Source organism: Ursus maritimus, unplaced genomic scaffold, assembly GCF_017311325.1.
Source record: "Ursus maritimus isolate PB19 unplaced genomic scaffold, ASM1731132v1 scaffold_32, whole genome shotgun sequence".
Classification (NCBI taxonomy): domain Eukaryota; kingdom Metazoa; phylum Chordata; class Mammalia; order Carnivora; family Ursidae; genus Ursus; species Ursus maritimus.
The window spans coordinates 9,348,795-9,362,647 of NW_024425786.1; the positions used below are offsets into that span (position 1 = coordinate 9,348,795).

At 51.6% G+C, this 13,853-nt stretch overlaps 1 long non-coding RNA gene across 1 annotated transcript; it reads left to right on the forward strand.

Moving 5' to 3' along the window:
- The first annotated feature begins 111 nt into the window (after positions 1–111).
- LOC103666640 lies at positions 112–2,074 on the forward strand. Its single transcript, XR_005839037.1, has 2 exons — positions 112–450; positions 746–2,074. It is a non-coding gene; the product is annotated as an uncharacterized LOC103666640 (long non-coding RNA).
- Positions 2,075–13,853: the final 11,779 nt, after the last annotated feature.

The following is a 13,853-nucleotide window of genomic DNA, read 5'->3' on the forward strand; positions in this document are numbered from 1 at the left end:
TCCCCCCCCCCCCCCCCCATTTTTTAATACCCCATTAAGTCTGATTGACAGTTAAAGTTGTTCGGAGGCTTCACTACCGTTCCTCTGAGTGGCTGCCGCGGCCTCCCCTCCCCCTGCGCAGTGCGGGGCGCGCGCGCGAGCGCGCACACGGGCTCGCTCCGACTCGCGCTCTCCCCGGCTGGCTCCCCTCTCTGCAAGCCGGGACTTGCCGGCGGTGTCCCTGAGGGCTCGCAGCAGTAACTCGAACACGCTGGAACCGACTCCTGCGAACCGGCGCCCTCCCCGAGACATTCTTTCTGGCCCGGGCAGCGGTCTCCCCGAGCTGGGGCGCCCGCGGGCCAGGTGCCGGGTCCTGCGCTCGGGGCAGGCCCGGGGGAGCTCGCGCACGCTTTGATCCAACCAGGTCGACCCGGGGTTATTTCAGGCTATTTGGTCACCCCCTGCCTCCAGGTAGGACCAGGAAACCACTCCCGCCCTTTGCCCAGACGCCTTCTGTCTTCACTTAGAGGGCACTTTCTTAGTCTGCCCGAGTCCTTCTTGTGGCTGGGGTGGGGTGGGGGTGGGGATGGGGGTGGGGAACAGCTGGGGAGCAGGACTGTGCTTTGAGAGGCGGGGGTGAGCAGGGTAAAGGAACCTCTGCCCCCAAGGTGCCAATAAAATCCCCATAAGATTAGCTGGGAGCATATTTATTGCTCATCTGGGGTAGAATTACCTTGACTGACAGCAATTTCTTTAATAACAAAAGCCTGTAAACAAGAGGTCCTACACCGGAGCCCCCTGGGCTGTGCAGGCAGCGACTTCTGTCTTTGGGTGTCCTTGGGCTGCCCTAGCCTGGCACCCACCTTCTCACCTCCTGCCCTCCCCCCGGGGAGAGTGTCTGCTCTGCAGCAGGGTGGGACCCTGCTATTTGGAGATGTCTGTTGCAGGAAGTCTGGGAGGTGAGTCACACAAAAGCAGCCCCAGTTAGAAGTGCTGATGGGACTTGCCTCCCCCTGCCCCTGACCATCCCAGGCCGGGAGGATGAGCCAGGGATCTACTCTGTCATCTGGGACAGGAGTCCTCCAGCCAGGCTTGTTGGGGCGAGGAAGCCGGGCCTCACCCCCAGACCTTCTGATTCAACAGGGCTGGGTGCACTGGAATCCCTACGTTGTTCAGTGCTCCACCTGGGATTCTGCTGAGGTTCCGGTGAGAGAGTCGCTTTCAGAAAAGCTGGTTTGGGGGAGGCGGTGGCCAGGCAAGACCTCCCCGCCAAAGGCTCTTTGGTTCTGGGGAGACGTTCTGCAGGTGAAGATCCTCCTTCCAGGTGAATTGGGAAGCTCATCATTCGGAGAGCCGCCGCAAGAGTGGGGTTAGAAGAGAACTTCTACGCGCAAGGCTTATAGTCTGACATTTAATCCTCCCACTGACCTTGCAGTCGGGGTAGTGGTATCTCCATTTTCCTGGTTACCCAGCCAGAAACCACAGGAAGGAGGGATTTAAATTCGGACCTGATTTCTCCCCCCACACCACCCCACTCAGGCGCAAGGGGAGGAGAGAGGTGGGATGCGGCTCCCTCCTGTCTCCATTCAACCCTCCAAAAGTGTGACCAAAGGGCAGGCCATTGCCTTCATCTGACTCCCAGGCCGAGGCCAAAGGCAGGACTCCGTCAAAGTGCCTGGGCCCTCCCACCTTGGAGGTCTCTAAAAATGGGAAAGAGATCCCATCCCGAGAGAGACAGGCGCTTTCCACCCAGCCACGCCTGGTGTCAGCGGGCCTGCTAATGAGACGCTGGGGAAACCTGGAGCTGGAACCCACACTCAGCCTGTTGTCATCTGTTATCTGTTATCCTCGGAGCCGCCTAGTGGCCGATCTGCGGCACTGCGCCTCCAAGCTGCCCCAGTGGCGGCCTCCCGTGTTCCTGCTTGCTCACCAGCTCTCCTTTTCCTTCTAGACCTTTCTGCTCCATCAGGGCAACACCCCAAGCCTGAAAGGGCCTGCAAAGATCATAGCCCCACCTCTGCACGTGCCTGCTCCTTGACAGAGGAGAAATCCAGCAGAGATGTCAAGCCCTTAATAAAACACCGTGGCATGTTCACCTGTGTCCCCTGGTCCCCAAACTGCTACCCAACCCATTCTGATGCCAGACCAGCTGGGGGACCACTGGGTCCTGCTTACGTTTCCCCTGCATGTGTCTTTGGGTTGGAGGGCGGGCAGGGGGCAGCCACGAGGTTGAGGATCCACATTAACCTTCAGGGTATCGGGCCCTCTACACATACTCTGATTTCAGAAATGACACGGTCTGCAGAGGTGGGTGCCATCCCAGCCGTTTAGTGCAGGAGGAAACGGAGGCACGGTATCTCCAAGTGACTCACGGAAGGCCACAAGGGAGGGTCCCCTTCCCTCTCCCAGCCTTCAGCTCTGGGGGGAAAGCAGAATAAAAAGGAACAAGTCAGGGAGTCCTAAAAGGGAGGTGGGGACCGGCTTCTGGCTGGGAAGCAGGCCCCTTTTCCCACCTGTTCTACCTTCACGATGTGGGTTTGGTGGGGCTGCCATTCCCCGTGGGTCTCAGGCTTCTTCCATCAGCTGCCCAGAGGGGTGCAGTCTGTCACCTCCTCTGTGCACCCCCCACCCACCAGGTCCCTAGGAAGACGAGGTTGAAGCACTGGGCTGGGGGGGGGGGTGTCCAGAGGGTCCCTGTGGCTTGGCTTTAGTAAGAATTGCACTGGACAGGGGTTTCCCCCCCTTTCCCTCCTCCCTCATCCCCTGTCCTTTGCTCTTGGTACCCCTCCTCCCTTAGTTTCCTTGGGGGCAAAGGGTGGGGAATTTAACTCCAGGGCGAAGTTTGAAATTTCACATCCCAGCCCAGGGAGAGGGCCCCACAGCCAGCCGCACCCCCCCCCCCCACCAAAAACCGTGAAAGGAGCCTTTGTGGGTTTGATGGAGTGGGGGGTGAGCTGCAGCCTGGAGAACTAACTTTTTCCATGACTCAGCTCTCCTGGCGCAGGGCGGGCACGGGAGGTGCGAGGACCCAGCAGGGCAGTTCTGGAGCCGCCTTCCAGCCCAGAGCCAGCGGGGGGTGGGGGGTGGGGGGTGGGGGGGTGTCAGGGTTAGAGGTGGGCCCCCAGGAGAGCCTCCCCTGAAACTAGCAGGGAAACTTGCTGGCCTTGGACAGGCCACTGGGCTGTAAATGTGTCCCTCCCCCCTCCCCCACTGGGTCCCCTATTCTTTACTTAATATTGCAGCCCTGGTGCCTGCCGAGCACTTGAACGTTCGTGGCTTGTTGCTTATCACCATCTCAGCGGAGAGCTGGAAAGATAAACAGGCATCAAGTCTTGCCTTTTATTTATGAGGCTCAGAGAAGTCAAGAGTCACCCAAGATCACACAGCGAGGAGACGGAGATGAGATTTGAACCCTGGTCGAATGCTAAGTTCTGTCGCCTCTCTCCATGGATGTCTCTCACAGCGAGTAGAATCACTTGGGGCACTTGTCAAAATGCAGATTCCTGGGCTTCCAGCCCAGACTACTAGAACCAGCATCCTAGGGTGGGGGCCCACGAGTGTGCATGCAGGCCAGGCTGGGGATTGTTGGGCACCCGATGTTTGAGAACCACCCAGTACTGCCTCTCCACAGCCCCTTGCTACTTCCAGCCCTTGCTCTTGCACCCCTGGGCAAGCCCTTCCCTCCTTTGCCCTTAGGGTGTGTCATGGCCCTGAGCCCTCACTCATGGGCTGTTCTGGGCTGATGGCTCTCACCAGCTCTACAGAGACCCAACATGGAAGAGAGCAGAGGGGCGTCCGCTCACCCATTCAGTCCACCCAGCAGCCAACCCACCCTGGTGGGGTCCTCTCCCTGGGCCGCTGGATGGGCCTGGAGGCAGGCGGGGTAGTAAGGCGTGATGGGTCAGAGAGGAGCTGAGCCAAGCAGCTCTGGTTCAAGTCCCAGCTCCGCCAGCCCCTCCTCCTCAGCTTCCTCATTTGTGAAGGGTGGATAATAATGAAGATAGATTCAGCTACTCAGAAAATCCCCTCTGAGGAGCTCAGTGAGTGCCAGCTCTTGTTTCCATGGTGGCATGGTCCCTGCTGGTCAGGCCCTTCCCATCTTGCCTAGGAGCCACTCTGGCCCCCTGCAGAGAGATTCGGGGCCGGGAGCTGCAGTGTTCCTGGACCGCCCCAGAGCAGGGCTTCCAGAACACCTGGCCAGGCTGGGAGCTTTCCCTCACTTCCTCCCATTACCTTCTACCCCCACACCCCCACCAACCCACTTTCTCTAGGACCTTTTCTCTCTGGCCAAGGACACACCTATTCGTTTTGCAATGTTTCTTTTAGCTCCTATGTATTTTTTTTTTCCCAGGAAACCCTTCCTAGCTGCCCCCTCGGTCCCCAGTGTCCTCGCCTCTGCCAAGCCTGGCCCTGGAGTCCCTTCACTTGACCCCAGTGTTTCCCTCCCTCCCAGCACACTCACAGGGCGCTGTAACTGGTTCCACATGGGACTCTCACACCAGACTGGGAGCTTCTCAGGGGTAGAGGCTGGACCACCTTGGTGGGCGTGCAACCCATGCAGCGGTGCTGGACCCCCATGGGGGGGTTAATGCTCTGCTGTCAACATCTTGAAATTGATCATTTTTTACTTGTGTGTTTTGTAAGTGAAGTCAGACCTGCTCTCCCCCAATGAAGAAACAGAGTCCCTAACACTAGGCCTCAGGAGCAAAGGTAGTGAAAGATTTCATACGTATATTCATTCATTCATTCATTCATTCATTCATTTGCCGGCTCTTCATTGAGCAGTTACTGTGTGCCAGACCTTGTTCCAGATGGTGGAGACACAGCAGTGAGAAGGACAGCACGGTCCCTGCCCTCATAGGGTGGGCATTACTGCCTTGCCTGGAGGTGAAGCATATGAGGAAGGATGGAGGGGAGATGCTCCTGCTTCAGGGTCCAGAACAGCCTGCAGGGAACTGGGAGTGGATGCAGGGACAGCAGAGGCGAGGTTGTGTGGGACGGCTCCAGCTATCAGGCAAAAGGTGGGTGGGCTGTGACACCTGGAGGCTCAGCTGCCATGAACCCCCAGCTCAGGGACCTCCTGGGAGGAACCTTCCCTCCAAGGGACCCTCCTTTAACAGCGATAACTTGACGCACGCGCACATGCACATGCACTCACACACACGCTCCATTTGACCATTGGCGACCTTGCCCTGAGCAGAACAAACAGGCAGTGTTGGATGAGGGGGCTGGATTTGGAGAACCTCGTGGTCTAGCGGAAATCAGTGTTCCGTGAAGTTTAGGATGGGCTGCCTTGTGTGTGGGGGGCATCTTTGCCGAGACGGACACCCGGGAGGACAGGAGCTGTGTGAGATGGCCAGCCAGCCGGGGGTACCTGCCGGGCCAAAGGAAACAGAGAGGACAAAACAGACTTCAGACACTGGAAGGTCCCTGGGGGGGGGGGGGGACACTTCGTCTGCAAAGGCTGGAGACTTGAAAAACTTAATCAAACACCCTTCCCCCAACCCAATACAGAACATTTACCAGGTGGGCCCCTTTTGTCCTTGGTGAGGACTGGATACATGTATAAAAAACCAGAACCAAACCCCAGAGCAGATAGAATGGCTTCTCTCGTCCATGAAAACCTGCCCTCCATAGGTGAGTCTCTTCCGTGGAGCGACCCTTCCCTGCGCTCTCCAGGGCCGTGGTCAGCTTGCGCAGCTGGTGTTGCTGGTGGGTTCTGTGGGCTCCGTGGGGGTGGACGCTGGGGCAGGCCCTGTTTATTCTGGCTGCCAGGGCTGGGTAGAAACGTAGGCCACAGCCAAGGCCAGGAACGTGGCAGGAACATAGACGGGGTGGGGTGAGGTGGGGGTGCAACCAGAGAAATCTTGGGTGCAAGCCAGGAGGGCATGCAGCGGTTGTCGCCTGCCTCCTGCCTCCAGGTGGGTCACACAATCCTAAATCAGGGCATGGAGTATTGGTGTAAGGGTGGCTCTGGGGGTGGCATGACTGGCTTCAAATCTAAGCTCTGCGTACTTAGTCGCTGTGTGAGCTTGGGCTGGCTCTTTGCCTTTCTGGGCCTCTGTGTTCTCATCCCTAAAATGGAAATGTTACCACCCACAGAGATGATGTCTTTGAAGGGCTCGGTACCGGGCAGGGAGAAGATGCTCAGTGGGTGTTCTTTTCCTTCGTCCTGGCAACATGTCCTCAAGGAATATACAGTCTGGGGCAGGGTGGGGCGGATCGAGAGCCTGAGTGACAGGGTCCCCGTCCAGGGGGGAGGTGAGGGTGGGGGATATCTGAGTGGCAGGGTGTAAAGAGCCTTCCCTGGCACCAGAACGGGCCCAGAGCTGGGGCCAGAGGAATGCTCCATCCTTACCCCACAAACCCTTTCTGTAGACGGCTCTGTGGGCCATACAGCCTCTGTTGCAAGAACTTGACTCTGCTGTCATGGCAATAGACATTATGTAAATAGACAATATGTAAAGAGCTAAAGATGTGCCCTCTCTCACGATCATGGCTGTGTGCCAATAAAACTTTATTTATGGACACTGAAATGTGAATTTCATATAATTCACACACTGTGAAATATCATTCTTGTCTTGATTACTTTCCAAACACTTAACCATGTAAGAACCATTCTTAGACTTGCAGACTGTACACAAAAAGGCTTGGGCCAGACTTGCCTTGGGGACTGTAGTTTGCCAGTTTCTGCCCTGGACTACCACCATCGAGCCAGCAAACATCAGTGTTTCGAGACCTAAGAAATAAATGAAGTGCGAACCTCAGAAAAGCAGAATCTGTTTTCTTGCCCTCTTTCTGGAAATGGATCGTAGGGACTGGCTCACATTAATGTCCGCTGTAAGAAGCAGAGAATCACTAGTAGTGAGACCGAATGTACCGAGAAGTTAAAAAAAAAAAGCAATCAGACACCAGAGTCTAGTGATGGATTTAAGACCCCACAACCAGCTAACCTTTATTGAATGCTCACTGCACCCCGGGTGCTATTTGTAGATGATGAAATGCAGTATCTCATCTAGTCCTAACAGATGGGGACACTGAGACCCCAAATGTCACTTGCCCGAGGCCATTTGTAAATTCTCAAACAGGAGGTAGACCTCTCGGGGTCTAACTTGCGATCCTAGTGCCTCCTCTTTGTTGCCTCTCAACAATAGACTTGCCTTAAGATTTATTACATCTCTGCCATATATTATGAGAGTGCTTTTCCTTATGATGACAGAGAGCCCCGTCCCGCATCCCCTTGGCTCTGCAGGTGTATCCCAGATACTCCAGACTCTGTTTCTTTTGCTGCATCTGGCCTGCTGTGGCTCAGTGGGCAAGGATGCACGGCTCCCTCCTGCCAGCTCTGGTTCCATCATCGACAAGCCCTTGTTTGGGCAATTACTTAGTATCTTTTTGCATGTTGCCCTGATCAATTTATAAAATACGAGTAGAGAAATAGCCAAACAGAGGCATGTATATTCATGATATGAAGATTATGTCTCCTAAATATAAGAAACTTAATAATAGGGACACCTGGGTGGCTCAGTCGGTGAAGCATCTGCCTTCGGCTCAGCTCATGATCCCAGAGTCCTGGAATCGAGCCCCACATCTGGCTCCCTGCTCAGCAGGGAGCCTGCTTCTCCCTCTGCCTACCACTCCCCCTGCTTGTGCTCTCTCTCTGACAAATAAATAAATAAAATCTTAAAAAAAAAAGAAACTTAACAATACTCATTACTATTTTACTTTTTCCTGAGTGCTTATTAGACACCAGGTCCTATGCTTTGTGTGAATTTTGTCCCTTAGTGGGCTGGCCACTGGCTGCTGGGGCACTGTTGCTGTCCCCATTTAATAGATGAGGAAACCGAGGCCCACATAGGAGAAGCAACATGGCCACGTTGTGTGGGCTTGGGCTGTGTCGCTGAAACGGAAAGGAATAATCCGATTTTCTGGACGTCGTGACTCTGTACCCTCAGTCAGGTGCTTGCTGAGCTGGGGTGGTCACTTATGAAGGAAAAGAACACACCCCCAGCCCCCACATCATACGCACAATATTGACAATATATTACCCTGTTACAAAGTTAGTCTAAGAAGCAGGGCATAATTAGGAATTTTATACTTTCTTTTTTTTTTTTTTTTTTTTTTTTTTTTTTTTTAGCTCCCTGGGAGGAGAAGTCTGTTTTCCACAATTAGGGCAGCAAAACCCTTAGAAAGTTAGGATATGCATTTGCACCACCAGCATGACCCCACGTTTGGAAAGAAAAATCCAGAAGTACATATTCATATTTATTTAGTTACATTTGGTCGGGATTGACTGTGTGTCGGGCAGTATACTAAATGCTTCACGTCCATTGAATTTCATCTCATTTAACCAAAACGGCTCCTTTGAGGAAGGATCTATATTCCCCGTTTACAGCTATGGAAAGGAAGGTCACGCAGCTTGGTCAAGGTCTTGGAGCCAATGAGTGGCAAGTATGCAATTCAAATGTAACTCGGTTTTCCTGCAGAGCCCCTGCTCTCTGCTTCTCCCTCCCCCTGCTCTGGACCTTTGTCTTTCCCGGTCTCTCCGCGTGCACACACACGCCACCCACCCGCGCACGTGTGCGCGCGCATCACACACAAAGACAGGAAAGGAACGCATCAGAACGTTACCAGTGGCTGTGTCTGGGTGATAGTAGGTGCATGTGGTTTTCATCTCCTTTTTAGGTCGTTTTACATAATCCTAACATTCTATAACGAGCTTATATTAAGAAAAACCCACTCGATGATCTTTTCGTACAAGTATGCTTATTTTAGAGTCGGCAGGATACAGAGGTTCTGGTGTCAGGCCACAGAGCCCCCGACCATGGGCCCCCTCAAAAAATCTGCTAACGAATAAGACAGGGGAGCCAGAACCTGTGCTTCTCGGAACTGCCTAATCCGTCCTATAATACCTTGCTTTGTAGGAAAGTTCTGTGCATAAATCCCATAAAATCCCATAATGGGGAGCTGACACGGAGCCCACCCAGAACAGAATCTGCTAACGATCCCTGCTTGCCAGGAGCCTGCAGAAGCGATCAGACGGGTCACAACCCCCATGTCTGCCTCCTGCCTAAACCTCTTCTGATAAGGGCTCCTTTCATGAGTTTGTAGAAACACTTTGTTCGGATCACGTTGGCTCTTCATTTCGTCTCACTTGTGTGCTGAACGTCTGCGGGGCCGGATGGGGCTGAGGCTAGTCCTGAAGTTTGGGACCCAGGGAAAACCACAGGTTTGGAAATCCAGCCGGGAGGAGCCGCCTACCCCAGCCCACTGCCTCCCTGCGGGACCGGGCCCTCCAAGGAGGCTGCTGCTGTGGGTGAGTGTGGCCGCCCCACTCCGGAGCGGCAGCGGGCGGTGGGCGTGGCCTAACAAAGCGGGCTTGGGGGAGGTGGGGTGGGGTGTGTGTGTGTGTGTGACCCCGGGCAGGACTGTGAAGCAGTCTGTGCCTCCACTTCCTCAGACTGCAAATGAGGGTGATATTAATTACCTGGCTGGGCCACCTGATGCTCTTGATAGGTGTCCTTCCCTTCCTGCCCATCCCCCAACATACCGTACCTGCTGCTTCGGTTTTCACGGCTCAGGGTTTGACGCACGTCTGTAAACTGTAGGTCTGAAAACACTTACAGAAAAGTTGCAAAATTGGGACTAAGACTTCCTGTGTACTCTTCACTCATGTGTTAGCTAACATTTTCTAGTATCTTCTATCCATCCATCCATGCGTTTAGTTACATTTGGTCGGGATTGACTGTGTGTCGTATATATATATTTTTGTCTGTATATATATTTTTTTGAGAGTACATCACAGACCCAATTGCCTGATAATCCCAAATACTTCGTCTATAGTTCTTAGAAATAAGAACTTTCTACCACATAACTACAGTGCTTTTTTTTTTTTTTTAAGATCTTATTTATTTGTTTGAGAGAGAGAGACAGAGAGACAGAGAGCACAGGGGCAGAGGGAGAAGCAGGCTCACTGCTGAGAGGGAATTCGATGGGGGACTCAATCCCAGGACTCTGGGATCATGACCTGAGCTGAAGGCCGACACGTAAGGGACTGAGCCCCCCAGGAGCCCCTACAGTACTTTTTTTTTTTTTTCAAAATCAGGAAGTTGCCATTGATATGATGCTGTTATGTAATAATCTACAGGCCTTATTCAGACCGCCAGTTGTGTCACTAAAATCCTTTGTAACAAAAGAAAAACATTTTTTTTTTTTCTAGCCTGGGAAACAGGCCAAGGGAACACGTGGAAGTTAGTTGTCATGCCTCTTTTGACTCCTATGTTCTGGTCTTCTACCTTCCTTTGACTTTCATGACCTTGACATTTTGGAAAAGCACAGTTTGCTATGGGCTGAACTGTGTTCCCCATAAATTCTTATGCTGGAACCCTAATGCGGGTACCACAGAATGCAATTATATTTGGAAATGGGACCTTTAAAACGAGGCTGTGAGGGTGGGCTTAATCAAGTCTGACTTGTATTATAAGACGAGGAAATCTGGGCACACAGAGAGACCCCTGGGGGTGTATGCGTAGAGGGGAGAGACCTTGTACAGACACAGGGAGAAGGTGGTGCAGGGCAGGGAGGAATTTTCTTTTTCCCTCTGGGTTCTTTTAGCTGTTTTAGGAATTAAATTGATACGAGACAGATGAACAGGAGAGAAAACTGAAGTTTTAATACACGTGCATGGAGGCCCAATAATGAAATTGAGACCCAAGGACCAAGGCAGGCAGTCTTTATACATTTTAGACAAAGAGATGATAAATTTGTGAGAAATTGACAGGACAAAAGAAAGCAGGTGTTTGGGAGATTTAATTAGTCAGGAATTCTGAGCAAATTTAGGCTGAGACCCTAGATTAGGGAAAAACCCAGCAGGGTTTGTTGTTTCTATGGTTTTCTCGACTTTAAAGTCCCTAACTCTGGTGAGGAGGATGTCTTTTTACTTCTTAGTACAGGGAGGGTGTTTCTCATGCAGGAGATTTGTGTCCTGCTCTCAGGGGGACGGAGGAGGGTCTGAGTGTCCTTGTTCCACGGGTTGTTTTTCAAGGAGCTTCAATTCAAGACAAGCAATATGCCATTGGGGTACATTTTGGGGTGGCCCACACAGTTCCCTCCTCTGACACTGTCCTGGAAGCTCAGATTCTGAACGCTGAGCTGGAGACCGGGGAGGGAGAAACCCAGTTAGTCAATGAGCGGTAAGAGACCTGCAAAGAAAAGAAAGAACATAGATCCGAATGAGGATGAAACATCAGGAAAGGACAAATCTGAACACATTGCTGCACATCCCACCAGACCAGTCCCCACAGACTCTGGAAATAGATCAGTCCAATGTAATGTCTATGCTTCATTTACCTGGTGAAAAATATTCACTCTTTCTTTTGACTGATTTAAGTTATATGTTACTTGGCCTGTTTGGTTTACACAGAAGCAACATTTTTCACCAACAATTGCACGAGCTCCTCCTTGCCGGACGGTGGGTGTATCTAGGGCCCGCCGATTTTGGAGAACCACGGAGCCTAAGCTGTTAACTCCTGACCGGGGTGTTGTCAATCGAACTCTTGTTCTATTACTAGAGAGAGTTTAGGGTTGCCTTTTCTAATTCGTAATCTCTGAAATTTGGGAATAAGACTTTTAATGAAGACTAGACCTTGGAATTGTGACATCCCAGTGGATTTTCTGGGATTCCTCAATGGACACGTTTATGGGGCATAATTTTATGAACAAAGGAGCCCAAGTCTGCAATTCGGCTGGCATTTAGGGTGGTGTGCTTAGTGAAGGAAGGAGCCAGGCATCCAGCTCCGCACCATTCCGACCATTTAGGTGGGAACACTCTATGTACTTTGTTGCCACGTGAAATTAAAAAAAGACCAGTGCCGTTTATAGGCAAGGTTAGGTTGGAACCCGTAGCTTTCAAAGTCTGGAGGGTTCCATGACCCTTGCCACTGCTAATGTTAATATCTGCCTATCTCTATTCGTCATGTGGTCCTGTCAGTTTCTGGGAGCAGAACAGGTTGAGAAATAGCTGATGTAGGAGGCCTATGGTTGGTTCTGGCAGCGAGAAAGCTTAGTATTGTCACCCAGCCAAGTAAGTCCAGAATTTCGATCCACCCAAATATAGTCTGTGGCATTGGGCAATCTAACAAGGGGGACAGCTAAGACACCCCATGTCATACAGGGCTGATCTGCAAAAACATTTGGTGATTTGGCAAATGTCTGTGCTGGTTATTTTTAATCTCCTTGCTGAGTTTGCAGATGCCATGGTCAGCAGCAAGCCACAGGGGTTTGGCTGCAGTAGAGTCCTGGTCTACCTCCCAGGAGAAGTCTGGTGACACGTCTGTTTTCAGTGCAAAGGGAAACCCTTTCAGCCATTGTTTCTATTCTGACAAGGGATAGTCCTTGAGCTTCTGTAGAGATTTTCTGGGGCCCAAGTAACTCTCTGGGGGAAAAGGCAGAGTGATATTCTCCTGGCTGTGGATACCATATACCTATGGCCCCATCCATCTTCTGTACTCAGTCCTCCAGGTGTCACATCGGGAGGAACAAAGACCAGTTAGGGTTCCTTGCATTATCTGAACGTTGACATAGCCAATAATCAGACTGATTAGTTAACATGGCCAGCTTTGGTAAATTGGCATAAAGGGCGTGTTTGGTGTGTGCCCGACCTGCTGAAATAGAGAGGGTCGGTAAGATCAAGGCAGGTTGGAAGAGAGTCCATAGTGCAGACATAGAGAGGGAAGTAGGAAAGAGGGAGACCAGCACTCCCCAGTCAGCCTTCTATTAAGGGACTTAAACTGTGAAAAAGGAAAGTTGCTTTTGTTTTTGTTCTTAATATCACGGAGCCTGTAAAGCGAGAACGGTAGGTGAAACAGGTTTCTTGATCTGTGCTCTTGGGAAAAGCTGTCTCCGTGGTGGTGTGGTCTGTTCCTGACGTTTGGGACTTGGCCATGGAAATCCTTATTTTCAGGTCACCTGGAAGAGCTGTCTCCCAGTCGTCTCGGGAGGGATAAGCGGAGTCTATTTTGGTTGGTGCAGCTTGCACGAATCCAGGAGGATTTTCTTTTATTTCGATGGCAGTGTAGGGACTCAGCAGGGTCCTTCCCAGTGAGGTGATAGAGCGTGTTTTCTTCTAAAGATCTTGATGTACACCTGGCCCTGGTCGAAAGGGGTGGCAAGCTCATCAGGTGGTGGAATGGCATGCCTCTTTTGCTGCCGGTGATATGCTGCAGGTATACCAGTTAGTCCTTATCCAAAGTTAGTCATAACATCGGATTGTTCCCTTAATCCCTGAATGAAAGGTTTAGAGATACCCATAGGCATTGGACAACCGAACATTGTTTCAAAGGGGGTCAAGCCATATCTCCTATTTGGAGAATCCCAGATCTTCATAAGGGCCAAGGGCAATGATTCCTGCCATTTAAGACTGGTTTCTTGACAGATCTTTCTTTCTTTTTTTTTTTTTTTAATTTAAAGAACTCTTTTTTTTTTTTAAGATTTTATTTATTTATTCGACAGAGATAGAGACAGCCAGCGAGAGAGGGAACACAAGCAGGGGGAGTGGGAGAGGAAGAAGCAGGCTCATAGCGGAGGAGCCTGATGTGGGGCTCGATCCCATAACGCCGGGATCACGCCCTGAGCCGAAGGCAGACGCTTAACCACTGTGCCACCCAGGCGCCCCTTGACAGATCTTTCTTAAGTTCCTTTTTATGTCTAGATTTTTAGGTTTCCTTTGCCCTGATCATTGAGGCTGACAGAGGGTATGAAATTTTAATGAGTACCCCCCCCAATTTTTGTAATCAGGTGATTGATCTCTCTGCTAAAGTGAGTTCGTTGGTCTGACTCAGTCCGTAAAGGAATGCCAAGGCAAGGAATGATCTCAA